This window comes from Sorghum bicolor, chromosome 1 (assembly GCF_000003195.3).
Source record: "Sorghum bicolor cultivar BTx623 chromosome 1, Sorghum_bicolor_NCBIv3, whole genome shotgun sequence".
NCBI classification, from domain to species: Eukaryota; Viridiplantae; Streptophyta; class Magnoliopsida; order Poales; family Poaceae; genus Sorghum; species Sorghum bicolor.
The window spans coordinates 51,216,232-51,242,896 of NC_012870.2; positions in this window are offsets into that span (position 1 = coordinate 51,216,232).

A 26,665-nucleotide genomic window follows, 5' to 3' on the forward strand; every position below is an offset into this window, starting at 1 on the left:
CTCGCTACACCACCACCACAGCCAACTCCTCATTCGCGTCTCCGCCACACGTGCATCGGCATCCCCACAAGCCTTCCGCTCGAGGATGCGCTCCTCTGACCTGAGAACCTCACTGGGGGAGGGGGGAGGAGGCAGAGCTGCTGCTCGGCTCGGCTGCCATCCATGCGGCCATAGCAGATGGCAGCTCCTCGTGCGGGAGGCCCTCACGGTGTGCTGGCGCCCGCTCGTCTCATGGCCTCGCTTGGCCCCACGCGCGGTTGCAATGGCCCACACGGCCGGCCTCCACGTCTGGCCACGATGGCTTGCACGACTGACTCCACGATGACCGTCCACCATCCAGAGCAGGGCTCCTCCAACGCATCACCACGCCGCAGCCATGGCTTGGCGGCTCGCTGCTGCCCCGCGCGGGGCTGCTCGCCTACCCACCGACACGTGCGCCTAGATAGCGTCTCGGCCTCGACGCGGCACCTCGCGAGCCACGCATGATAGTGGTTGTTCAGCGGTGGCTGGCCCGTATACGGCAAGCGTGGCGCCCCCCGTCTTCAGTAGCGGCTGGTCCACCCCCGCGCCGCATTCTTGTGCGCGGACGTGCACGGCGCACACGTGGCCTCCTCGGCGTGGCCGTTGCGCCATGGTGGCAGCCTCGACGCCGAGGCTGAGCGGCGCGCCCGCCCACAAGCTCGTGGTTCCCGACGCACAGCCTCAGACCACCGACGCAACCTCCCACTCCACTGTGGCGGCCCCACACAGGCGCGTGGCACGAGGTGGCCCTGCGGGCCCACAAACCAGGGGCGTGCCTCCCCTGCATCGACAGCGGCGGTTGGAGCCGCCCTGGCGGTGGCTTGGGGTGGCCACCCCTTATGGCTAGCGGTGGCTAAGATGGGGGCCAGGGTTTGGAAACCCTAGCCCTTGGCTTTATATATGGCCCACTCTCGCCCAAATGGGCCAAAATAACGACCCATGTCTAGGTTGGGGGCCTGCGAGCTTTTAGTCTAGGCCGGTTACCATTGGCCTTTTTCATTTTTGAATTAGCTAATTTAATTTATTTATTTATTTACATAGCATTTATTTCATTCCCTAAATTACATTAGCTAGTTAGTCTAATTTTCCTGTAAATTTAGACGCCGATGTACATTGCATTGTAAATATTTTTACATTTTGTAATCATATTATGAATGGAAAATTTGGTGCATATCGAACGTGTTTTTTTACAATTCCCTATCACATGTACATATGTAAATATTTTATGGTCACTTTTTCTCTCTATTTGGAACGCTCTTTTTCACTTTGTCACCTTGCTTTACTATTATTTTAGTGACCACAAGGTAGTACTCATACTACTGTGGGATTTATTTGTGAAAGTGCTCTTCCAAATTTAATAATAAACATACAAGGACTACATCCCAACGTGAAAAATATAAAACGGTCTAACACCTTCATGGTGACTACCTACGTTCCACAAAATGAGAAATCATAATACCATATAACATATACAAGTTTACCTTGTTATTTACATACGCAATTTTACATTGTTGTACATACGCAATTCTATATTGTTTTTATATACGCAATTTTACATTGTTATATAAATATGCAATTACATTCTTGTTAATTTTACAACCCTGAAATTAATTAAATTTATGCAAATAAACATGTAGGCAATGGCCACCAAAGAGTTTGATGCCCAAGCTTCTTCTAAGAAGGAATTTGCCGAGCTAGCTCTTGATGAGCACAACTTTCCTACATGGGTGATGGATCTCAAAGTGAGTATATCATTACGTGGAATGTACAAGGCAATTGACACTTCCAAACAGGGAGATGCTCCATTGACTGAGACATCTAAGTACCATGCCTTACATAATAAGGAACCACATCGATACAGATCTCAAAGCTAAATATCTAATGGAAGAGGACCCACGGGCTCTCTGGCTTGCTTTGCAACATTGGTATGAGCAACAAAAGGCTATTATCCTCCTAGAGGCCATTCATGAGTGGAACCACCTCCGTGTTCAGGACTTCAAATATGTGAATGAGTATAACCATGCCATGCACAAACTCAGTTCCAAACTGAAGTTTTGTGAAAAGGAGCCATCTGATGTGCAGAAAATTGAAAAGACTTTGTCTACCATGCTCCCCACTCAAATGATCCTGCAACAGCAATACCGTGAGAGGGGATTCACAGTCTATTATGATCTCATTAAAACATTACTTAAGGCTGTGAAGCACAATGAGCTCCTCATTTGGAACTCCAATCAAGGCCCTATCGGTGCCAAGCCCTTGCCGAAAGTACATCCAATGCTCAGAAAAAGATACCAAAGGATACCAACAAAATGGCAATCCTAGATCCTTCAAAGGCAAAAACAAGCACAAGGGACCCCATAAGCCTCGAGGTGCTAAGGGCAAAGGCAACAAATCTATGTCAAAAGATAAGTCATCAACTTATACAAAGTGCTGTTGCTACAACCATCCGACTAAGAAATGACGCACCCCTAAGCACATGGTGGAATTGTACTTGCATTCCGTGGGACGAGGACGCTCCAACCAAGGTGGACAACCGTCTGAAGCACACTTCAACGATCTGGCAGCCCTAAGAGGCTCCAACCCCACACCAGTGGGACCGAGCAACACAATGGCGCCGCCTCCTCCACCTGATGGCATGGCAAATAACTGTGGCAGAACCACCCTAATTATATGGCCCACATGCACTTGACATTGTCCTTAAGACCTCTAACTACTGCACATGAGAGTCATATAACTTGGATAGTCTATCGGGTGCCCTCGGAGGACCCCGAATCATCCACATTTTAACTCATACAGGATCAACATGGAGTTACCACAACATTACAATATTTGTTACAAAAATAACTTACATTAGAGTGCGGAAGATTTATAACTTAATTTACAACATATGATGAAGTACAAACTTAACTAAATTTCCAAAAGGTGTGTAGAGTAGCGGAAGCATCCTAGGTGAAGCTTCTAAAGTAGAAGAGGTGGATAAATCATGTCGCGCCCACCGACATGACCTCCATTAGTAGCATAAGTCAGCACCTGCAACAGGGGTTATAAAACCCTGAGTACGGGAGTACTCAACAAGACTTACCCGGCAGAAAAAGAGGAGAAATTAGGGATGCAAGCTTAGGGTGGACAAGGAGTGGCTGAGCAAGGAGCCAAATTGTTTTGCTAAAAAGCTTACTAATAGTGCATCCTTACTTTCAAGTTTTACCCACGAATTCCTCTCCTCAAGAGGCCGAGGAGTTCGAGGACAGTCTATCTAGTTGCTTCTCACAGACAAGTCTGTAAGTTCCTAGTCCTTAATCCAAGTATTATCTATCCAACGGCCATAGCTTCATGTCACTCTGAGTCCGGGAATTGGGATCCGAACCTCATGAGACATTTCCCCTTTCTCATTTTATCACTTAGTTGCATAGTTATCTACGATGAGGGTCAGTGGATTGAGTCTCCCAATCGGGGAGCAACGACGATTCGAACCGCTTAGCAATCCAGCTGGAGTTCCTAACCACCCGACATATGTAGAACCAAATCTTGCATATGTCAACCCAAATCAAGCTCTCCCCAAATTTGACTAGGTTCGCGGCACCCAAGAGCACAGTACTCCACCATCCTACAGCCGATCTAGATGTTTCCTGGTCATCTCAGATCCGTAAGGTGGGTACACACTACTCTCGCCATCGCTCCACGTCCAGTGCGCGAGTAGCTGTTCGCATCGAGGGATCACAAGACCGGGCTTACCAAGGGTAAGTGGCTAGTTCTATAAATTCTCAACCCAGCGGGCCATCAACGGACTGGTCCTTAACCGACACAGTTGGAGACACTACTTTAAGACTCCATTCTTAAAGCAAGTCCACCGACCGGTCTCAAGTTGAAACATCATTGACCATAAGTGTATTCAACAACAATCCTTCAAACTTTCTTGTTTGAAAACCTATCTAGTAGCAGGGCTAAGCATCACTACGCAGTTTTAAAACAAAACAGGTGCCAAGGACAAGATAACAAATATCAAGGTAGTGAAGCCAGGGAATAATATTCAGAGGCATCCAAATTTTGTGTGAAGCCAGGGAATAATATTCAGAGGCATCCCACAAATTTTGGTGATTTTTGGACATACAATTAAATTATTAAAATTCATAGAAGTTTTATTTACGAAATAAAAGAGGCAATTTTTATAAACATGCAAACTACCAGAAAATAGCACCTAATATTTTTTCTGTGTTCTACTTATTTTATAGAACCTGCATAAAAATTCTCATGATTTTTGAATCAGTACATGATTTTCTATTCAAATTCAAACATACCACAAATTTTGCATAAAAAGAAAAAGGAAAACAACACTCGGCCGCGAGCGGCCCAGGAACTCGGCCCGCAGGCCGGCCCGTCCGTGCTCGGCCCACGCGGGCACTGCGCGCGCCCTCGCCTCCACTCACAGCGTCGCTGACAGCGGGCCCCCGCTGTCAGCTTCGTCTTCAAGCTCCGGCCGGCCGAATCAACGGCACGACCGAGCCATCCGCGCCATCTTCGCCCCTCGCGACTCGCTGGTCATGTCCTCCACTCCATGGCGCACCTCTGGATCCCCTAAACACTCGCTCTCTCCTAGTCTAGCTCCCACGGCCACGGGCGCGGCGGACGGCCACCTCGGCCGAGCAAACGCCGGCCACTACGAGCGAGTAGAGCGCGAATTGAACAGCGCAAAAGCATCGGTGGCTCACCGCGATTTCAGCGAAGCAAACGACGGCGGTAGAGGAGCTCGGAGCAGACCTAGCCGCGGTGAGGTGCTCGCGGCGGCGCTTCGGCCGGAGTCGGGAGAGAAACGGCTCGGTTGCGGGCTAGGAGGGGTTAGCGCTTGCGCTCAGGGGCACAAACGATGGCGGTGCTCAGGGCGGAGCTGCTGGTGTGCTTAGGTGGCTCGGAAAGGGAGTGGACACGACGAATTTTGAGGGCGACGAAGTTCACCGGCGTCGGGTGCGAGGGAAACAAAAGGGGCACGTCGGCCGGTGGAGAGGCTTATATCGCAAACGGAGGAGATGCCCGGCTTCCACGTCGCCTGGCGACGCAGGCAAGCAAGCAGGCTGCGTGCCTGCACGCGCGCACGCGGCGCTGCGCATGCAGTGGCCGCGCTGGACAGGGGCGCCGTGATCCCTATCGGGTCACTGTAGCTGTCCCTTATCCTCCCCCTTTCTTTTTTTTGCAAAATTGACCAAAATCTGAACTGAAGCCAAAATTTCACCAAAATGAAAGTTGTGCAAAATTTTACAAGCTACAAAACTCCTTTTGGTGACCAAGGCTAATTCTGAGTGGAAATTGGTGATTTTAACAAAACAGTTTGAAATTCAAAACTCAATTCAAGGAAATTCAAATTTTTGAATTGGGGCAGATCAGAATTTCCAAAATTACTTTTGATTTTCCATAACAACTTGAAAAACTCCCAACATGAAAGTTGTTCAAGTTTTTGAGCTCTACAACTTTCATGTTGGTCACTTTTCAAAATTCCAAATAGATTTTGAATTGGAGATTCAAATTGGAAAAGGGGACACTTTTTGGAAATCTGTATTTTCGAAATTACTTTGAATTTTGTATTGAAACTTCAAAAACTCAAAACACCAAAGTTGTACATCTTGACAAAATCTACAACTTTGCTTTTGAACTCAACTTCAAATTTTGCTTAGTTTTTAAATTACACAAAAGGGAGCAAATCTAGGGTTTTAAAATTAGGGTTTTCCTCCCATTTTCTCGAAAATCTACCACCCTAGGGATTATACAACCAACACAACCATCACTTCACAACATAAGCACACTTTAATTCCCTAAGCACATTCAACCAAAATAAACTTATTTTAAGTTGATGCATAATGATGTGCTTAACAAATATGCTTTGCAATGCTTATGATGACATGATCCAGTTTTAGTGTTCGTAACATCAGGGATGTTACAGCCCTTCCCCCTTAAAGAAATCTCGTCCCGAGATTTCTAGGGTACTAAAACCCGTGGGGTTGAGTAATGGAAAAGGAAATGTGTCAAGCACATTAACTTATGATAAGTTCATAAAACAATTACAATTGGTCCGAGAATTACAGCTAAGATCAACAGAATGTTGTAATCAATATGGAATTTTAGAGAATTCATAAGAAGATATGAATCTCCAAATGAGCTTCCAAGGAGAATGAAAGCACACTAATAGTAGACTATAGTGGAGCATGACCCGAGATCCCGATGTTTAACGAGCACCCTGTAGTATTTCCTTATGGCTGCAGTCCACAGGTGACTACAAGGTTCGACGCTATAACGTGATCATGGATCATGGTACCTACTATAGAGTACGGTTACAATAGCTTTCAATCAACCTATGTTGGTATTTAAAGTCAAGGGAAAAACATGTGTCAGAGTAGAAGTGATCAAGGTGTGACACATGCATGAATTGAGAAGTCAAGGAGTTATCTCAGGTCTTCATATTTATGTTGGTGATCTATCAATATGCATCCAAAAGTATCCCCAAGGATGGGATCTTTGTGGAGCAAGGATTGTCAAAAGGATATTTAATTTGATGAGACCTGGCACATGATGAGATTTATTGAATAGAACAACTATAAGGAGAATAGTTGTCCTGGATTGAAAAGGGAATCTATAACATCCTCGTATCATTATTTTGAAGTGAATGATATGATGTATGCTCGCCCTGTACGTCTTTATAACGTTAGCTAGGAGATAACTACTTATATAGGGCATACTTTATACATTATCTTTATTGCTTCAGATGGATGGCTGCAAGACCGTTGACAAAGCATTGTTGGAGTAGTTGGATTCTTCACTTGGCTTGCTGAAGACTTGAAGCCTCTTTCAATGCCTTCTATTTGAGTTAGCAGAAAATCCTCGTAGAACTCGGACAGCAAGCATAAGAAAAGTTAAGGAGCATTTATAAGTTGTTATCCTCAAAACTTTTAATTTGGAAATTCCTTTTGAAGTTTTTCACAAGTAATGTTGTAGAAGATCCATGTATGAGCTCCGATACCACTCTGTGGTAGAACCACCCTAATTATATGGCCCACATGCACTTGACATTGTCCTTAAGACCTCTGACTACTGCACATGAGAGTCATATAACTTGGATAGTCTGTCGGGTGCCCCCGGAGGACCCCGAATCATCCACATTTTAACTCATACAAGATCAACATGGAGTTACCACAACATTACAACATTTGTTACAAAAATAACTTACATCGGAGTGCGGAAGATTTATAACTTAATTTACAACATATGATGAAGTACAAACTTAACTAAATTTCCAAAAGGTGTGTAGAGTAGCGGAAGCATCCTAGGTGAAGCTTCTAAAGTAGAAGAGGTGGATAAATCATGTCGCGCCCACCGACATGACCTCCATTAGCAGCATAAGTCAGCACCTGCAACAGGGGTTGAGTACGGGAGTACTCAACAAGACTTACCCAGCAGAAAAAGAGGAGAAATTAGGGATGCAAGCTTAGGGTGGACAAGGAGTGGCTGAGCAAGGAGCCAAATTGTTTTGCTAAAAAGCTTACTAATAGTGCATCCTTACTTTCAAGTTTTACCCACGAATTCCTCTCCTCAAGAGGCCGAGGAGTTCGAGGACAGTCTATCTAGTTGCTTCTCACAGACAAGTCTGTAAGTTCCTAGTCCTTAATCCAAGTATTATCTATCCAACGGCCATAGCTTCATGTCACTATGAGTCCGGGAATTGGGATCCGAACCTCATGAGACATTTCCCCTTTCTCATTTTATCACTTAGTTGCATAGTTATCTACGATGAGGGTCAGTGGATTGAGTCTCCCAATCGGGGAGCAACGACGATTCGAACCGCTTAGCAATCCAGCTAGAGTTCCTAACCACCCGACATATGTAGAACCAAATCTTGCATATGTCAACCCAAATCAAGCTCTCCCCAAATTTGACTAGGTTCGTGGCAACCGAGAGCACAGTACTCCACCATCCTACAGCCGATCTAGATGTTTCCCGGCCATCTCAGATCCGTAAGGTGGGTACACACTACTCTCGCCTTCGCTCCACGCCCAGTGCGCGAGTAGCTGTTCGCATCGAGAGATCACAAGACCAGGCTTACTGAGGGTAAGTGGCTAGTACTATAAATTCTCAACCCAGCGGGCCATCAACGGACCGGTCCTTAACCGACATAGTTGGAGACACTACTTTAAGACTCCATTCTTAAAGCAAGTCCACCGACCAGTCTCAAGTTGAAACATCATTGACCATAAGTGTATTCAACAACAACCCTTCAAACTTTCTTGTTTGAAAACCTATCTAGTAGCAGGGCTAAGCATCACTACGCAATTTTAAAACAAAACAGGTGCCAAGGACAAGATAACAAATATCATGGTAGTAGATGCAACAAGTAGGTTAACCCAATTATCAACAACCTAATGCAGCATTTTCAATTCATAAGTGATAAAAGATTTAAAACATTCAAGGAGGGGTTAATGCATCCGGGGCCTGCCTTGGTTGCAGAGCTGAGAGGGACCCTCGGAGACTTCCCAAGCCTCGGATCCTACTTCCTCGAACGGAGCACCGACCTCGGGGTTGGGTTCAACGGTCGCTCCTTCGGTCACGTGCACTATACGCAAAATGATGAATGCTCATGATATGCGTATGACAAACATTTAAGAAAGACCGAGTTGAGTACAACTCTCCTTTTCGGTGCAAGGACAGAGAAAACAGTAATTAAAGTTGTTTATCGTCTTAGTGTCTTTACCCAAGAGGTTGCATCTGTAAACTAAGATTCCTCTTAATTCATAATTATCCTAAATTAACTAATTATTGATCCTTTTTACCTTAATTAATTCTTGATTAAGTATTAATGACAGTAATTAAACATTAATGCCAAACAATAATTAAGTGCCAAAGGTCATTAAGGTTAATGACCTCAGGTCATCACACAATCCCAAAATCACTCAAACCCTAATTTTGAAAATTTAACTAATTATTATCTAATTATTCTAGAATTATTATTTAATTACTAATTAAGGGTTTAATAATATTTTATTCAAACATTATCTAAATGCCACCAAATTTTGTGTGAAGCCAGGGAATAATATTCAGAGGCACACAAATTTTGGTGATTTTTGGACATACAATTAAATTATTAAAATTCATAGAAGTTTTATTTACTAAATAAAAGAGGCAATTTTTATAAACATGCAAACTACCAGAAAATAGCACCTAATATTTTTCCTGTGTTCTACTTATTTTATAGAACCTGCATAAAAATTCTCATGATTTTGGAATCAGTACATGATTTTCTATTCAAATTCAAACATACCACAAATTTTGCATAAAAAGAAAAAGGAAAACAACACTCGGCCGCGAGCGGCCTAGGAACTCGGCCCGCAAGGCGGCCTGTCCGCGCTCGGCCCACGCGGGCGCTGCGCGCGCCCTCGCCTCCACTCACGGCGTCGCTGACTTCAAGCTCCGGCCGGCCGAATCAACGGCACGACCGAGCCATCCGCGCCATCTTCGCCCCTCGCGACTCGCTGGTCGCGTCCTCCACTCCATGGCGCACCTCTGGATCCCCTAAACACTCGCTCTCTCCTAGTCTAGCTCCCACGGCCACGGGCGTGGCGGACGGCCACCTCGGCCGAGCAAACGCCGGCCACTACGAGCGAGTAGAGCGCGAATTGAACAGCGCTAAAGCATCGGTGGCTCACCGCGATTTCAGCGAAGCAAACGACGGCGGTAGAGGAGCTCGGAGCAGACCTAGCCGCGGTGAGGTGCTCGCGGCGGCGCTTCGGCCGGAGTCGGGAGAGAAACGGCTCGGTTGCGGGCTAGGAGGGGTTAGCGCTTGCGCTCAGGGGCGCAAACGATGGCGGAGCTCAGGGCGGAGCTGCTGGTGTCCTTAGGTGGCTTGGAAAGGGAGTGGACACGACGAATTTTGAGGGCGACGAAGTTCACCGGCGTCGGGTGCGAGGGAAACAAAAGGGGCACGTCGGCCGGTGGAGAGGCTTATATCGCAAACGGAGGAGATGCCCGGCTTCCACGTCGCCTGGCGACGCAGGCAAGCAAGCAGGCTGCGTGCCTGCACGCGCGCACACGGCGCTGCGCGCGCGGTGGGCGCGCTGGACAGGGGCGCCGTGATCCCTATCGGGTCACTGTAGCTGTCCCTTATCCTCCCCCTTTCTGTTTTTTGCAAAATTGACCAAAATCTGAACTGAAGCCAAAATTTCACCAAAATGAAAGTTGTGCAAAATTTTACAAGCTACAAAACTCCTTTTGGTGACCTAGGCTAATTCTGAGTGGAAATTTGTGATTTTAACAAAACAGTTTGAAATTCAAAACTCAATTCAAGGAAATTCAAATTTTTGAATTGGGGCAGATCAGAATTTCCAAAATTACTTTTGATTTTCCATAACAACTTGAAAAACTCCCAACATGAAAGTTGTTCAAGTTTTTGAGCTCTACAACTTTCATGTTGCTCACTTTTCAAAATTCCAAATAGATTTTGAATTGGAGATTCAAATTGGAAAAGGGGACACTTTTTGGAAATCTGTATTTTCGAAATTACTTTGAATTTTGTATTGAAACTTCAAAAACTCAAAACACCAAAGTTGTACATCTTGACAAAATCTACAACTTTGCTTTTGAACTCAACTTCAAATTTTGCTTAGTTTTTAAATTACACAAAAGGGGGCAAATCTAGGGTTTTAAAATTAGGGTTTTCCTCCCATTTTCTCGAAAATCTACCACCCTAGGGATTATACAACCAACACAACCATCACTGCACAACATAAGCACACTTTAATTCCCTAAGCACATTCAACCAAAATAAACTTATTTTAAGTTGATGCATAATGATGTGCTTAACAAATATGCTTTGCAATGCTTATGATGACATGATCCAGTTTTAGTGTTCGTAACATCAGGGATGTTACAATAACTCCAGCAACAACATGATCATAGAATACACTTCTGATGATCTGTTCGACGACTTCAACTAGTTTGATAGTAATTTGAGATTTTACTTTCATCATTCACCTTCAGGATTGTAATAATTAACAATTTGTTTTTGCTGCATACTTTTTGATATTCATTGACTTATGCACAATATAATATCAGTATATATTCCATATATATTCATGTTGAGAATTTTCATTCTATATTATATTCTCTATTTTCATATATTGTACGGGAGTCAATCCGATGGATGAGGAAATATGCATAGTGGACAGTGGCACCACTAACTCTATACTTAAGGAAATAAAATATTTCCAAACTCTCACAAACAGCAAAGAAAATGTTTTAACAATCGCTGGACATGATGCTGTAATAGCAGGCTTTGGATAAGCCATTATTACGCTTCCTATGGGTATAATGATTATAATCGAGGATGCACTTCTGTATCCCGATTCAACTCGTACCTTATTGAGTTATAGAGATATCCACAAAAATGGATATCATATCAAAACCCATCACCAAAATAACGAGGAGTTCCTCCTCATTACAAAGGATAATGGATATAGCAGAGATACTCTCGAAAGAATTCCCTCAACTTCGTCTGGATTGTACTATTCATACATAAAACCCATACAACATGTTGCGTACATACTAATTTTTTAGAATGCCAATGCATTCCAAACTTGGCATGATCACCTTGGTCACCCTAGCATAGGGATAATGATAAAATTACTAGCAATTCTGTTGGTCACTCACTAACTAATGCAAAATTTTCCCAATCCTCAGATTATACTTGCACCGCATGTGCAACTAGGAAATTAATTTTGAGGCCCTCTTCCCTCAAAATAAAAGTTGAACCACTCAACTTCCTTGAACGCATTCAAGGGGACATATGTGGTTCAATAAATCCTTTGTCCAGACCATTTAGATACTTCATGGTTCTCATAGACGCATGCACATGATGGTCTCATGTGTCTCGTCTATCGACATGGAACCATGCCTTTGCCAAGATAATTGTGCAAGTTATCAAACTCAAAGCGCAACATCCTGAACATCAAAGAAAATCTATTAGGATGGATAACACTGCTGAATTTTGCTCTGCCTTCAATGACTATTGCATGGCCTTAGGAATACAAGTACAACATTGTGTCCCATATGTCTACACACAAAATGGGTTAGCCGAGTCTCTCATCAAGAGAATCAAGCTCATTGCTAGACCGCTATTGTAGAATTGCAATCTACCAACCTTATGTTGGGATCATGCAGTCTTACATGCTGCTGAACTGATCCAATTGTGACCAACTACATACCATGCAACGTCCCCGTTGTAACTAGTACATGGAAATCCCCCAAGCATTTCCCATCTATGAAAGTTTGGTTGCGCTACATACATACTGATTTCACCATCGAAGCGTACAACAATGAGCCCCCATAGAAAACTAGGGATCTATGTGGGATACAAATCTCCGTCAATCATAAAGTATCTAGAGCCCACCACAGGGTCCTCTTTACGGACCGATACGCTGATTGTATCTTCAATGAAGATTATTTTCTGGCATTAGGCGGAGACTTACCACATCACAAACAATGCCAAGAAATCAATTGGGATGCCCTAGACATCTCCAACTCAGATCCATGTACTTTAGAGTCTGAACTCCAAGTTTAGAAAATCATCAATTTGCAACACATTGCAAACAATATGCCAGACACATTTACTAATTATAAGGGTGTTACAAAATCCTATAATCGAGCGAGAAATGTACCGAAAAGAGTAGAAGTACCAAATAAAAGTACTCAACTCCCATATAATAGGGGGAGAAGTATAGCTATCTCCATGGATGCAGCTTCTAGCAAGCAAAGGAAATGGAAGACCAAATCTTCCGACTCAGTAAATGCAACTCAACCTCATGTTGAGGAACACCCCAATGGAGGTTCAACCTTCACATCCCACATCAACAGTGCACTCAATTACTGACGCTAGGACATCGGAATACCTTAATGCGACTATCTTGGGAAATGATGATGCATCAAAAAGGGTCCATGAAATTTCCATCAACTATGCAGAAACTAGAGAGTCATTTGATAGAAAGACTACAATTACTGACTCATATTTCTCCGCAATGATTGCCGAAATCCTTGGTAATGATCAGATCCAAAGACCATGGCAGAGTGCCAAACGCACTCGGACTGGAACCAATGGAAGGATGCAATCCAAGCAGAAATATCCTTGCTCACAAAATGTCAAGTACTCTCACAAGTAATACCTACAGCTCCACAAGTATTCCTTGTGGAATTCAAGTGGGTTTTCATCCGAAAGCAGAACAAGAACAATGAGGTGGTGAGACAAAGCGAGGCTTGTAGCACAAGGGTTCATGCAGAGACCCAACATTGACTTCAATGAAACATACTCTCCAGTCATGGGTGGAATAACATTCCGATACTTAATCTCTTTGGCCGTACAAAATCATCTATCTATGTAGTTGATGGACGTAGTGACTGTATATACCTCTATGGGTCACTTGATTCAGACATATACATGAATGTTCCTGACAGAATCCCAATACTGAATCAAAACGCACACCGCAACATGTATTGTGTAAAGCTACAGAAATCACTCTATGGCTTAAAGCAGTCAGAAAGAATGTGGTATAACCGACTCAGTGAGTACCTTCTGCAGAAGGGCTACTCTAACTGTGATGATTGCCCATGTGTCTTCATCAAGAAATCTCAAATGGGATTCTGCATCATATTGGTGTATGTTGATGATCTAAATATCATCATCCACAAACAACATATTGATGAGGCATGCAAGCATCTTAAGACGGAGTTCAAGTTGAAGGATTTGGGTAAAACCAAATTTTTCTTAGGCCTGCACCTTGATCATCTTTCAACTAGAATCTTTGTACATCAAGCTGCATATGTCTAGAAAGTATTGGAGTGATTTAATATGGAAAAAGCATATCCTTCCAAAACTCCTATGGTTGTTCGGTCTTTAGGACTAAACACTAATCCATTCAGATCACGAGATGAGGTGGACAAAATCCTAGGATCTCATGTCCCATATCTTAGTGTCCTTGGAGCACTTATGTACCTTGCCAATAGCACCAGGCCTAGCATCGCTTTCGCAGTGAATTTGCTAGCAAGGCACAGTGCCGCTCCTACCAAGAGACATTGGATAGGAGTAAAAAACAGATCGTCAGATATGATAATGGCGCAAGAGATCTCGGATTATTCTTCCAAAGAGGAACAAGTACTGAGATGATAGGATACACCAATGTTGGATATCAATCAGACCCCCATAATGGTAGATCACAAACTAGTTCTGTATTCTTACAAAATGGAACCGCCATATCATGGACATCATCCAAGCAAACCTTGGCAACAACGTCCACAAATCATTCTAAAATAGTCGCACTTTATGAGGCCTCACGTGAATGCGTTTGGCTTTGCAGAATGATCAACCACATACAACAGTCGTGTGGTCTTAAAGCTATCATTGCTCCAACCATTATCTATGAAGACAAAATGGCTTATGTTACACAGATGGAGACAGGCTATATCAAGAGCAATATCAACAAACACATCTCTCCAATGTTGTTCTTTCCTCCTGAATTACAACAAAATGGAGATATTGACATCTTGAAAAGTAAATCATGCGACAATCTCGCTGATCTATTCACTAAGTCCCTACCAACTTCCTTATTTAAAAATGTGTCAAAGAAATTGGTATGCGACATCTTAGGGATTTGCATGGTTCAGGGGGAGAAATCCCCTAGACATTAGCCTGTCTACACCATGATATTACACTCTTTTTTCTTTATGAGTTTTTTCTCACAAGGTTTCTCATAAGGACTTTTTAATGAGATAATATTAACACAAGAGTGTCATATTCCTTGTTTTCCCCACTGGGGTTTTTAAAGGAGTATCAAAGACACAAATTGTCTTCTAAACTACAACATGAGTTTTCTCATGTAAAGGTTTTCTCATATTAGTTTAAAAAGGCAATCATTAAGTGCTATAACTTTCTCCTTCTTTTCCCAAGCAGTTTTAAGGAGTTTTACTATAGCACATACACACATGTATTTTTCCTTGTTTTTATCCTAAAGGAATTTTTGGAGGAGCAATACGATCCATTGATCTCAACAAAGCAATTTGATCTAGGGGGAGTGTTACGGATAAAATATCTTGCTCAGATTCTCTCCCCAAAGATCTATCCTAATAGCTTGATGATCGAGACAACTCCCCACGACCCCGTATGTGCCCGTGAAGACCGGTTTCCCTCTGAGACTTCCCCCATGACTCATCATGGGCATCATGATTACATGGGGGGAGAGTTTCCCCTTTCCCCTCAACTTGTATAAATACCTATCAGTGGAATAAAGAAAGACACACCGAATTCATACTTCCTCTCTGTTCTCTCATACTTTACATTCCACTTGTAATAGAAACCACTAGGGCTGATGGTGGCAGGAGCGTGCCAAGGTCAAGTTCTCTGTACTCCTCCCACATCGTTGTGTCTTTGTCCCGGAGGCAATCGGGGCAAACATATAGAGGCTGAACTCAAATGCGGCGGTGAGGCCATGCTCCCCGTCCGCTGCCCTGAATACCACTAGTACACTTTTTCAGAACCGCCAATGCTAAGGGCCAGTGAAAATAAATCTTTTCATTAGCGGTTAACTGAGAACTGCCTGTGAAAAATGATGAACCAAAAAAAGATTTTAATTGTTGGGAAGACCTACTGGCTAGCCACCTGCATTTTTTGACCCGCAAGTCGTGCAATTTTTTGTGTAGAATCGTGCGCTACATAGCCGGTGGGATTCGAACATGTGACCTCCTCCTCACGCATAGCCTCCTCAACCATTCTACTCATCACTCACTTATGTCTATATTAGAGCTTGGTTCCCCACATATTATTCAAATGGAAAAGTTGTCAACTACAAAGTTACATAATGTTTTAAGATCTACAACTTTTATATTGGTAGTTTCTCCATCCAAGGTAATTTATAATTTTTGAATTTCAAATTTGATAAACATAGTGTTCGAGGTCAAGATGATTTCAAATGAAAAAATTATCAACTACAAAGTTTCATAACTTTTCGAGATCTAGAAATTTTATTTTGGTAGTTTTTTTCATACGTGCTCATTTGAAAAACTCAAAAAAATCAATTTCAAATTATTTTTATAGGTGGTTTTCTTAAGAAACCATGACTAGAAATCTGATTTTTAGTAGGGATTTTGTTAACAAAACCGCCAGTGAAAATGTGTTTTCACTGGCGGTTTTTGAGTCGGGCTCGCCGATTTCTTTTCACAGGTGTTTTTAATTGCCAGCGTAGAGCTTTTTTTTGCTAGTGTACTTGAACACAGTCGAATTGGCCATTGCCAGTTTTAAAACTCAGGACGTGTTCCATTTGGTGGGTGCCTATGTTGTATCCAAGCAGCTTCGGGTTGTGGCGCTCCGGTCAGTACAACACGTTCCTGGCGAGGATGCTGTTGGGCTCCTAGTGTGAGACGCTGAGCCACCAGCCGCGAACGGGTGTGAAATCACTCCACGCGCTGATATGCAAAGAGTAGATGCCGGCGAACATGGTGCTGCTAACATGAGGACGACCTAGAAAGGCCTCGAGTGGTGGTCATCCTTGCCGTCGTCGCTGCCGTGGTCACAGACTAGGGCTGCAGGAGTGCAAGGTGTCTCCACAAATGGTTGGCGGTGGCGCTCAAAGTGGGACAACACGTCGGCTGAGGGGTACCCCAGACAAGCAGCCAGCTGCCGACACCATGAAGCTAGGAGAAATGCTCGGAGCCAACTCGGTCAGGCAGTTCGCCGGCAGGGATGAAGCTTCCATCTTTGCGGAAGAAGCCGACCAAGGGAGCCACGTGGTGGTGCTAGGCACGGAAGCGGCGGAGGAAGGCAAGGTCAAGGATGTGGTCACGCCTCTTCCTGCACATGAGGGAGGCACGAAGGAGGTAGATGGGCTCTGGCGGCAGGTGGAGGAGGATCTAGAGGATGACGTTGTCCGACAGGAGCACCGGCAATAGTGAGGAGGCGACGACAGCCATTGGGTTTGGTGAAGGGGATGAATGCTGCCAATGCTGGGGCAGGTGGGGAATGAAGGAGCAGCAGCAGCTTCCTCAAATGTCAGAGGCTCAGAGCCTTTTGACGGACACTACCTCGAAATAAAAATGAGGGAGATTGGATTTCAATGGTAAGAATTGGTAAATTCTAGAGAAATGCATTCAACACTCCGAGTATTCCATATTTTTGATTATTCTCTCTCTTATCTTTTCCTCCTATCTTTTTCTTTAACTCTGAAAGTGCATTTGCCCCCTATGTGGGTTTTGGTGTATTGATGACATCCAATTTAGGGACTAATGCATTTTATTTGAGATTTGCTACAGCTACTATTCTCATGAAACATTCAAAGGTTTGACTTAAGATGAAATGGTGTCCCCCAATCTTCGATCGTGAGAAAGGCTTTGGAATCAACCTAGAGCTTATTTGTTTATCTTTTTTACCTTGGGGTTTGGTATGCCGTACTATCAAGAGAGGTTCAAAAGTTGTTGGTTTGGGGAAGATAGAGTGCTCAAGTCTTTTACCTAAAACTGTGTAGAGACACTCTTGCACCTCACCTGCACGTAGATACCTTTTCTGTGACTTCTGGTGTCGGAAGTCCCGACGCGGGTCGGAACTGCCGACATGCTGCGCGAAGACTGTGGACGTCGGAAGTCCCGACGCTGAGTTCTGCGTGCGCACGTGTAGGAAGTCCCGACAAGCGTCGGAAGTCCCGACGCCAGGACTCTGGCTGCCTGCTCTCTCGCACGAGCGCCAGCAGTCCCGACCCTCATCAGCAGTGTTGACGCGTCGGAAGTCCCAACGTACGTCGGGTGTTCCGACACTAACTCTTGTGCTGACTCTGTCTATGTGTTGAACAGTGTTTCTTGTGTGTGTCGGAAGTCCGGACCCTATGTCAGAACTTCCGACATAGATCTGAGTAGACTTTTCTCCCAGTAGTATAAATAGCCCTCTCTCAGCTTCTAACCGTTACCCACTCATTCATTGCGACCAACCCTCAGACAAAACAGCTCCCAATCATTCAAGACTCCTCTCTCCTCTTCCTCTTTGCTCCTAACTTCGATTCACCTAAGATTTGGAGTGATTGGAGAGTGGATAAGTGAGAGCAACACTTTGAGAAGCTTGAGCACTTGATCTCTTCATCAAACCGGCAGGTTTTGAGTTTATTACTCTTGGGTTCTTGGAACCCTAACCGGCTAGGCGTCGTCCAAGAGCTTCCATCTTGTGGAAGAGCCTTGAAAAGTTTGTATTACCCTGTTTTTCTTAGTGGAAAGCTCGAGTGACCTTTGTGGTTACTTTGAGGGAGGCAAGGAGGTAAAAGAGACTCCGACCTTGGTGGTCACCACAACAACGAGGACGTAGGAACTCCTTAGTGGGGTTGCCGAACCTCGGGTTAAATCCTTGTGTCACTTGTGGTTGTTGTTCTTAAGATCTACTTGTATTACTTGTATTTGCTTGTATACTTCAACCTCCTTTTAGGGTTTGGTCTCGATCTACGGTTTGGGGGACTCTTGGTGTCAAGGAAGGCTCTCAACATTTTCATCTAACCACTAGACAGTGGTGTTGTAAGTTGTGGATCTCACAAAGTTCATTTAAGCACTTGTAGTTCATTTCATGTAGGTGTCAGAACTACTGACAGTTTGCGTTGGAACTTCTGACAACGTCGGAAGTTCTGACCCAAACTGTCGGGACTTCCGACAGTTGCTGACAAGTGTTTTTGAGTTTTGTGTAGAATTTTTTTGATACACCTATTCACCCCCTCTAGGCTTTGTTTAGATCCTTTCAAACTCCAACAGGCAAGAAGCTCTAAGGAGATAGACCGGTCAGGTAGTGACAACAGCGAGAGGGAAGGATTAGGGTTCCGATAGTGTAGGAGTCTATCGGGCTAGGTCAGAACAAGGGTGACCATGACCATAATGGCCCTACCATACCACAACGGGTGGTGAGCAGTGGGCGGTAGTGACACGTAGAGAAGGAAGAATATGTGTTGAAAAGAATCGAGTGTGGGAAGTGCTTAAAACACTGAAGTGATGAGTAGACAGACTCTAATTTTAGTAACCACTCATATTATGATTAGACTCACTGACAACCTCACATGATCTTGAAATGTGTGTATTTTTTTGAGGAAAGCTAGAGAGGCCAAGGCCTCTAAAGAGAATTTATTGAAATGAAGGGTAGCGAAACAACAGCAAACAAAAGAAAAAACAAGGGGGCACATTCACCCGAAAGTTCAAGAGACAAAAAAAAGAAACAAAGAAGGTCAGCTCTAAGCATCTTATCCTTCCAGACTTTGAATCCATGCAGTAAATTGAGGTAGAAAGGCTGGCTTCACTCTATGCTGCAGGAGAGAGATCTCCTTCAGAAATATCCTTTGATAGCTTGAAACACTAATCTGAACCCCATTGAAGATTAGCTCGTTTCTAACATTCCAGATTGCCCAGGTGATCAGCACAATAGCATCCATGGCAAAAGGATAGGTCAACTGCACTTTGATTTGGCTGAAGATATCAAGGATAGTGCTCTAAAGGGGGATGACCACTCTGATAAGATCCCAGCAAATAACCATAAATGGGCAGTCCAGAAACAAATGTTGCAATGTTTCTTCAGTGAGGCTATTGCAGAAGACGCAACAATAAGAGTCAAGTTGCAGGTTTCTCCTTCTGAGGATGTTTCTGGTGCTGAGTCTATCTTTGATGAGCAGCCAAAAGAAGACCATATGCTTCGGCTGACAGTTACTTTTCCAAAGCCACCTGTGAATAGGATGAATCATCGAGTGGCCAACCAAGAGCCGATAGACCTTTGAAGAGGCAAAACAATCCGAGCCCCAGTTGTACACCCACTTATCCTTTTCATTGTTAAGATCAGTGTTCTCCACAGCTTGCTGAATATTTTGCAACTGAAGGAAGGCTGTCTGAGAGAGGGGGCTAAAAAAGAGAGGACAACTCATCTCTTTCAAAATTTTATTTCACAAAGATCTACTTGTTGAGGACAAAAGAGAAGAGCTCTAGAGATGAGTCAGCAAAGGTATGCTCATGCCAAGCGTCATGCAAAAAAAAAACAGAATCTCCATAATGCAGCTGAGGCCTAGAAAAGCTCTTGAAAGTCTGAAGAATCTTAAGAATATCTCTCCACTAGAAGGATCCCTTTCTTATGTGACTTGGCAGCTTTCCATTTCTATAATGCTTCTCCCATATAAGTTCAACCCAAGGAACATCAGCCTTGTCAAAGAATTTATGTAGATTCTTGGATAGAAGGGCCTTATTTTGCTTCCCAATGTCAATGATACCAAGAGCCTTATTTTGCTTCCCAATGTCAATGATACCCAGTCCTCCCTCATCCTTTGGAGCACAAACCATCTTCCAGACAGCTTTAGGCATCTTCTTGGGGTTAATATTTGATCCCCTCCATAAACAATGTTTTCTAAACCTATCAATCTGTTTAATCACCCCCTTGGGCAGCTCCAAAGTGCACATAAAGAAGGTTGGAAGGGAGGAGAACACAACATTGGTCATTTGCAGTCTTCCAGCAAGGTTCAGGAAGCTAGAGATACCAGAGAGTCTTTTCACATTTACTTATGATTGGCAAGAAAATCTTGGGCCTTGGGTCTTTCAGTACTAAGGGGAAGTCCCACATAGGTGAAGGGCAGACTTCCTTTAGAGCATCCAAATGTAGCAGCCAGGATGTCTAACCTGTCATCAGAGACATTAATGGGAACCATCATGGATTCACTGAAGTTAACTTTTAGCCCAGTGGACATGTTGAAGCTGTTGATGAGAGCCTTCAAGAAGAACAGTTGCTTGGCATCCCCTTCCATTATAATCAAAGTATCATCAGCATATTGAACCACAAGGATCTCATTGGAGGATCTCAAAGGGATAGGCAACCTAAGGAGACCCATTTGCAGGGCCTTGTTGATCATTAATTGGAGGAAATTTGCAGCAGTTACAAATAAAAGGGGAGAGAGAGGGTCCCCTTGCCTAACACCTCTCCTGCAATGAAGGGTTTTACCAGGGACACCATTAAGGAGCACAACAGATGTTCCTGAAGAAAAGATAGAGTCCATCAAGTGTAGCCATTTTTCCCAAAGCCCATGGCTCTCATAATTGTAATCTTAGCATGATGCTCAATTTTATCAAAAGCCTTCTCAAAGTCAAGCTTAATTATCACAATCTCCTTCTTGGAGTGATGATAGTGGCCAAACAGTCTTGGATAGTTCTGGACTTGATGAACCCATATTGATTCTTATGGACCAAGGAAGTGATATGCTGCTGGAGCCTGTTAGCCAAAATCTTGGTGATGAGTTTAACAGAAGAATTGAGCAAGGAAATTGGCTTGAAGTCAGTGACCAGACATGCATTATCCACTTTAGGGATAAGAGTGATATAGGAAGAGCTAATACTTCTAAGGCAAACATATTCTTCAAAAAAATCATTGTAGAGCTTGTAGAAATCATGCTTGATAATTGGCCAAAAATTTTTCATAAATTCATTATTGAATCCATCTGGGCCTGGGGACTTGTCATTTGGGAGATTCTTAATCACTGAGTTAATTTCTTCTTTAGAGAAAGGTTCCTCAAGGGAGGACAAATCAAAGTTGTTCTAAACAAACTAACTAGCATCAACAGTAAAGCTATTCGAGTCTGAAGAGCCCAACCGCTCCTTGAATTCCTCCCACAATAAATTTTCTTTATTGGGATGATCACTGACAGAGGACCCATCACTTTTCTGGAGCTCTCTAATATGATTAACTTTGTGCCTAATGGTAGCATTGGCATGGAAAAATTTAGTTCCTGCATCTCCCAGCTTAACCCATTTGATGTTGCCTCTCTGTTTCCAATACAGTCTCTGCCTTTCCAGCAAATCAAGCAAGTGATCTTTAAGAATATCTTTGAAGTTCCATTCTTCAATGCTGAGGTCTCTATGATCACTGATAACTTCCATGAAGTGAAGAATCATCCTTCAGTTGGAGATTACTTCCTTTAACCCAGTTTTGCTGGCCTGCCAGTCCTTAAGTCTTTTCCTGAGCAACTTGAACTTAGCAGTGATGTTCTTGGCACTATCAGAGTGCAGTGAGGTAGTAGCCTAGCTATCTACAACAATCCCAATGAATTCCTCACTGCACAGCCAAAAGTTCTCAAACCTAAACACCTTGCTTCTTAGGATGGCAGTTGAAATGGAAATAATACAAGGTGCATCATTAGAAGACAGCATGTCAAGAGCTTTGGCTGCTGTGTTTGGATAAGAAATGATCTAGCTATTTGAAGTAAAGACCCAGTCTAGCTTTTCCATAAGAGGGGTTGACTGCATATTAGACCAAGTATATTTTATGCCTTGCAATAACACTTCATTAAGCCCAAGGGAGCTGATGACTTCATTAAACAAGGCCAATTCAGTAAGGTTGCCGCCAGGCTTGTTTCTATCTTCAGGCTTCCTGATCAAATTGAAGTCACCTAGAACTCCTTTTAACCAATTCAGGAAAGCCAATTTATGATCAGCAGAGCAGGGACCATATAAGCATGTGAGAACCCAACTCTCAGTGTTATGAACTGAAGAAAATTCCACGGAGATACAAAATTCATTCTAAAAAATTTTCCTTCCACTAAAAGAGGTCCCCTCCCAGGCAACAAGAATGCCACCCGAGGCACCCAAGGAGGGGAGAAACTCAAAATTATCAAAGCAACCAGGGCAGAACTTTCTCAGAAAGGGGGAGTCAAAGCTCTTCTTTTTGTCTCTGGTAAACAAAAAATATCACAGTAGGTGTGCAAAATTTTGTTGCCAATAGCATCCCACTTCCAAGCTGTATTAAGCCCTCTGACATTCCATGAGAGCAAATTCCAGTTTCTATTATTGCTATTATCCATAGAAAAACCACAAAAGAACAAAAGGAACAGTGGACCAAGCACAGCTGGAACACAAAAGTCAGAGCAACATCTGACACCAAAACTACCTAATAGCTAAGGACAAGAAAGAGGGCAGCATCAAAGGCTCTCCTCATCAGGCTCCTGGCCTCCCTTCTTCCCCTTCTTGCTACCTTTGCCCTTTTGCTTCTTGGGATCAACATCTGACACCAAAACTGCCTAATAGCTAAGGACAAGAAAGAGGGCAGCATCAAAGGCTCTCCTCATCAGGCTCCTGGCCTCCCTTCTTCCCCTTCTTGCTACCTTTGCCCTTTTGCTTCTTGGGATCACTCTTCTCTGCTTTCTTTTCTTTGGCATCTTCTGTCTTCCTTTTCTTCAGGATGGGTTGCAGCTTCCTTCCTTTCTTCAGAGCCTCATCACTCAGTTTTTCAGGCTCAATATCACAGAACTGCACACCCAAATTCCAAATGACTTTAGTAGGCATAGTAGGGGGAACAGGAAGAGCATCTTCTATCAGAGTAAATAGAGGGTCTGAAATCTTTGTAAACAGCTTTAAGTCTACGACTTCTTCTTACCTCATCCTAAAGAACTGGTGCCCTTTTGCCTTTTCCTTTCTTTAGGGAGGAAGGAGACTGACCACCTTTGTCAATGTAGTTGTCTGACACTGTGGAAGGGTGGGAAATCAGGGAACAGCTTGGTTCAGAGTTGACAGGATAGACCTTAGGTAAAGAAAACTCAATAACTCCATGATTACCTCTCAAGCAGCTAGAAGCCTTTGACTGCATGAAGCCTTTTGCCCAATCAAACTCCCCTAGAGAGAGCAGAATGTGTGTGAAGAAAGCAGCCCAAGCAGAGGGGACACTGACACTGAAAGAACCAGGCCTACCTAGACTGAAGAATCTGGCCCGAAGTCTGGTGGCTTCATCATTCTTGAGCCTTTCCTCCCTTGTAGCAAAAACTGGGTCAGGCCCATTCTGAAAGATGAGCACTCTTCCCACATTCAAAACATGGTTGCCTCCATCTGTCCCCTGGATATTGTTGAGAAGTTCTGGCTCTAAGTCTTGACCCTGGGCCATAACATCTTCTACATTGGGAGCTTGATCATCTCTAGCAGCAATGTTCTAGAACTGTAAAGCATTATTCCCCTCTTGTGCCCCATCCTAATCAAAGTGCACTTCATCAAGGTTCTCTAGAGCATCATCCAAATTCATGGGCAGCCCATGTTCATCAAAATCAATCATATGCTCTAGAGGCACTTGCTCATCAAGAACATCAATCAGGTTGGCAGGAAGATGGGGGACTTGCTGTTGTAGCTCATCATCCGCCATAACAAGCAAGGCCTGTTTAGCAAGGCCCATAGCAGGAATATCATGCTGCACAATAAACTGCTCCACCACATCATTGCCATTCAAAATATCATTCAGTTCTAAGAAATCCCCTGGAGGAGGGTGGAGGGGATTGATTATGACTTCCATTGGGTTCTGATCTCCATCATGGACTAGGGCATTTAAGTCGATCTCCATCATCTGGTCTAGGGCCAGATTGAGATCTTGCACAATCAACTACTGTTGTTGCTGCTGCTGGGGTTCAGGCCAAGCATTCCACCCATTCACATCTTCCTCATCCTGTTGGTTCTCCTGCACTTGCTGAATCTGGAGATCCTCTAAGTGCTGATCATGTTCCTGATCCTCAAGGTTACCATCTAGCCCAACACCCGGTTGCTCAAGCCCAAAGAAGTCAAAGGGGGCATTGGCAATAGGCTGGTCGGGAACTTGGTCCTCATCCTGAAGCTATCCTCCTAGCAAGTTGCTTTGCAGAATTTCACATTGGACAGTCCATGATCTGCCTTCAAATCCAGGAGATTCCGAGAACAACATAAGTGAGGAATGGAGAGAGCATCAATAACCTGTGCCCTGATAATAGATCTAGTTAAGCTACTTCTTTCTTTCTACCAGAATAGGAGTTTGCCAAAGGATCCCACAACATCTTGAAAAAACTGCTCCTCCTGGTAGTTGGGGGGAAACCCCAATATCATGATCCAGCACTCAACATTAAAAAGAACTCTTCTAGCATTTCTACCTTCATCATGTTTGATAAACTCTAACATAATATTACCAAAGTGAATGGGTCCCTACTGCACTAGAATATCTCTGTCCAAAGGTCTAGCAAACCGAACATATGCCTAGCCTAAACAGCATGGCTGGACCTCAGAGACTCTAATCCTTCTAGCTTCACAAAAGAGACGTATCACCTCACAAAAATAACAAACTCTAGCTCCATACCAGGTAAGGGGCCAAGGTTGACGATGGCGAGATCATCATTCGTGGCGACCTCATCATTGCTCGTCGAAAATTTCTTTGAAGCGACCGCCCGCACCACCGGTGCCCGATTGGGAACTTCTTCCCAAACCATGTTGCAGGGCACGAACGGCCTTGGATCGATCCTCTAGAACACCATTGCAGAGCTTGGCAGAGCCTCGTTGATGATCAATGGGTCACTACACTGAAGCTCAAGGTTGTGGTTTTCTGCATCGGGAACTGTAGTGACCGCACGGAGCAGAGGAGATGAGGGGGTGCCGAGCGTCCAAGAGGTCGGCTCCACATTAATAGTACTCGGCCTGGAATCTGGAACGTCATGGGCCTCAGTGTCCACAAACACGGCACATCCCCTAGATGGAGCAGCCCAGTAAGGGGACAAATGAGCAAAAGCCTCATGAAACGAATTGAACATAGGGGCAACAGAGGGACCAACAGCGGGAGTTTTGAACCAGTCCAAATGCTCGACCGGCGCTGCCTTGCCATTTAATTGGAGGGAAGCTTGTCCCCCATTGAAAGCCCACAAGGGGCATGAGGCAGAAACGTGGCCCGAGAGGCGGCACTCTGTGCATCTGATAGGCCAGCGGCATGCATGCCTAGTGTGACCAGGGAGAAGGCACCTATGACAAGGAAGGGGAACACGCCCAGCGATGGTAAGAAGACGCCGGAGACAGGGAAGAAGAATATTATGGTTGGGCACCCCCATGAAACGAGCAAAGTTATGAACGCCCCGCCTCGCAGAGCCGAGCGGAATGGAAATACGATAAAAAACAGAGGTTCTGCTAGCTTTCCTGCTACCAAGCGGGACAGTGTTGGCACCAGAAAGCGGGGCCCAACTCCTCGTAGCTTGCTGATGAAGGACGTCCGCAAAGGAACGAGTGCCCAAGTAGGGAGAGCTCACCGCCTTCCACTCTTTTTGCCCTTCCTTAGAGAATTTTCAAAGTTCAGAGCGCTAATCAGGGCCCCCATCACCCCAGAGATGGAAGCAAACTTTATATTGATCACACTCAAAATAGGAGAGCCGTTGAACAAGCAAACCCGTCCCCTTACAAGCCAGCAAAAACTTGAAGACGCGATCACTAAGAACTGACACTTTGAAATAGGAGGCATTTCCTCCAATGGAGGCTTGGAGGATGCGCCCCACCGAAAGGGGATTGAGCTTGAACTTGCAGCGGCTGAAGGAGGCGACAAGAACAAAAGCGTCCTCAAGGGAGGAAGAGATCGGGAGCCCATGGACAACACGGAGCTCATCTTGGAATTTCAGGCCAGGAGAGAAGGACAAACCCGGCAGCGCCATAAGCATAGGGGGAAACTTACTCGAAGAAGGGGTGAGGGCCGGAGGCAGCCCACCGGGGAGATGGCCGACGCAGGAGAAGCGACAGCTCGCGCAGCGACGACCGGCGCAGGAAGGGGCAGCGCCCCCTAGCGGGGGGGGGGGCAATGACTCCCCTGTTGGTTGAACATTTCCTATAAATGTGT